The sequence below is a fragment of the Eptatretus burgeri genome, chromosome 1 (assembly GCF_056783735.1).
Source record: "Eptatretus burgeri isolate ZD-2024b chromosome 1, Ebu_testis_v1, whole genome shotgun sequence".
In the NCBI taxonomy this organism is placed as follows: Eukaryota; Metazoa; Chordata; class Myxini; order Myxiniformes; family Myxinidae; genus Eptatretus; species Eptatretus burgeri.
The window spans coordinates 73,481,627-73,484,126 of record NC_140961.1 but is presented as its reverse complement, the minus strand read 5'-3'; the positions used below and the strand labels follow the sequence as shown (position 1 = coordinate 73,484,126).

General features: G+C 44.7%; 1 protein-coding gene across 3 annotated transcripts in view; it reads left to right on the top strand.

Annotated features, from left to right (window-relative positions):
• The window catches only part of LOC147034747 (pleckstrin homology domain-containing family A member 1-like), a 149,196-nt gene that overhangs the window by 72,018 nt on the left and 74,678 nt on the right, over positions 1–2,500 (top strand). The gene's annotated exons all lie outside the window — the stretch shown is intronic.

The following is a 2,500-nucleotide window of genomic DNA, read 5'->3' as shown; positions in this document are numbered from 1 at the left end:
TGTCTGTCATCAAAGAGACTTGTGTAATTCTATGTTCTTCATCATATTGTTCCTTCTTTGGTATTTGTACAAGCTAAAATTTATCCTCATTTCAGTCGATGTTTTCATCTGTCTACTTTTCCAATGTTCCATAAGGGCTCAAGGTACAGTTCTCACATTATCATGTTTAGAGAGGCTTTGTGTACTAATTTTATCAATAACTAATTTTATTGGCTTCAACTCTCCAACCCCACCACCCTCCCCCCCCCCCCGCCAACCAAAAGTTTCCACCCCCCTTACGTGGAAGAGCAGAGGGTGTTGAAAATTTATATTTATATTTTTTTTATACAAAGTAAGTTTTCAAAATAGCCAAAATCTTCATGAAAATAAGACAGGAAAAGAACTGACATGCATCACAGTTAAAGAAAAAGTTTATCAATGTCAACAAAATAATTAAAGAAGGCCTCAGACAGGTCAACACATAAAACAAGAGTTGTGAGCAACTATCAAAGCTTCCAAGCAGTAATACCTCGAGTTGAAAGAAAGGAACCATGAGATGCCATAAATTTGGTATTTTTTGAATCGACATAACTTCAAACCTTAAAAAAACTCGTCTTTCTTTAAATATGCATTTGTGTCTTGGTTGCTGTGGATGCCATCTTAATTGTTGGGGAATGGTTCATTTTGCGAGCACATGACCCGAATCTCTCTCTCTCTCTCTCTCTCTCTCTCTCTCTCTCTCTCTCTCTCTCTCTCTCTCTCTCTCTCTCTCTCTCTCTCTCTCTCTCTCTCTCTCTCTCTCTCTCTCTCTCTCTCTCTCTCTCTCTCTCTCTCTCTCTCTCTCTCTCTCTCTCTCTCCTCTCTCTTCTCTCTTCTCTTCTCTTCTCTTCTCTTCTCTTCTCTTCTCTTCTCTTCTCTTCTCTTCTCTTCTCTTCTCTTCTCTTCTCTTCTCTTCTCTTCTCTTCTCTCTTCTCCTCTCTCTTCTCCTCTCTCTTCTCCTCTCTCTTCTCCTCTCTCTTCTCCTCTCTCTTCTCCTCTCTCTTCTCCTCTCTCTTCTCCTCTCTCTTCTCCTCTCTCTTCTCCTCTCTCTTCTCCTCTCTCTTCTCCTCTCTCTTCTCCTCTCTCTTCTCCTCTCTCTTCTCCTCTCTCTTCTCCTCTCTCTTCTCCTCTCTCTTCTCCTCTCTCTTCTCCTCTCTCTTCTCCTCTCTCTTCTCCTCTCTCTTCTCCTCTCTCTTCTCCTCTCTCTTCTCCTCTCTCTTCTCCTCTCTCTTCTCCTCTCTCTTCTCCTCTCTCTTCTCCTCTCTCTTCTCCTCTCTCTTCTCCTCTCTCTTCTCCTCTCTCTTCTCCTCTCTCTTCTCCTCTCTCTTCTCCTCTCTCTTCTCCTCTCTCTTCTCCTCTCTCTTCTCCTCTCTCTTCTCCTCTCTCTTCTCCTCTCTCTTCTCCTCTCTCTTCTCCTCTCTCTTCTCCTCTCTCTTCTCCTCTCTCTTCTCCTCTCTCTTCTCCTCTCTCTTCTCCTCTCTCTTCTCCTCTCTCTTCTCCTCTCTCTTCTCCTCTCTCTTCTCCTCTCTCTTCTTCTCTCTCTTCTCCTCTCTCTTCTCCTCTCTCTTCTCCTCTCTCTTCTCCTCTCTCTTCTCCTCTCTCTTCTCCTCTCTCTTCTCCTCTCTCTTCTCCTCTCTCTTCTCCTCTCTCTTCTCCTCTCTCTTCTCCTCTCTCTTCTCCTCTCTCTTCTCCTCTCTCTTCTCCTCTCTCTTCTCCTCTCTCTTCTCCTCTCTCTTCTCCTCTCTCTTCTCCTCTCTCTTCTCCTCTCTCTTCTCCTCTCTCTTCTCCTCTCTCTTCTCCTCTCTCTTCTCCTCTCTCTTCTCCTCTCTCTTCTCCTCTCTCTTCTCCTCTCTCTTCTCCTCTCTCTTCTCCTCTCTCTTCTCCTTTCTCTTCTCCTTTCTCTTCTCCTCTCTCTCTTTCTCTTTCTCCTCTCTCTCTTTCTCTTTCTCCTCTCTCTCTTTCTCTTTCTCCTCTCTCTCTTTCTCTTTCTCCTCTCTCTCTTTCTCTTTCTCCTCTCTCTCTTTCTCCTCTCTCTCTCTTTCTCCTCTCTCTCTTTCTCCTCTCTCTCTCTTCTCCTCTCTCTCTCTTCTCCTCTCTCTCTCTTCTCCTCTCTCTCTCTCTTCTCCCCTCTCTCTCTTCTCCTCTCTCTCTCTTCTCCTCTCTCTTCTCCTCTCTCTTCTCCTCTCTCTTCTCCTCTCTCTTCTCCTCTCTCTTCTCCTCTCTCTTCTCCTCTCTCTTCTCCTCTCTCTTCTCCTCTCTCTTCTCCTTTCTCTTCTCCTCTCTCTTCTCCTTTCTCTTCTCTCTCTTCTCCTTTCTCTTCTCCTTTCTTCTCTTTCTCTTTCTCCTCTCTCTCTTTCTCTTTCTCCTCTCTCTCTTTCTCTTTCTCCTCTCTCTCTTTCTCTTTCTCCTCTCTCTCTTTCTCTTTCTCCTCTCTCTCTTTCTCTTTCTCCTCTCTCTCTTTCTCCTCTCTCTCTTTCTCTTT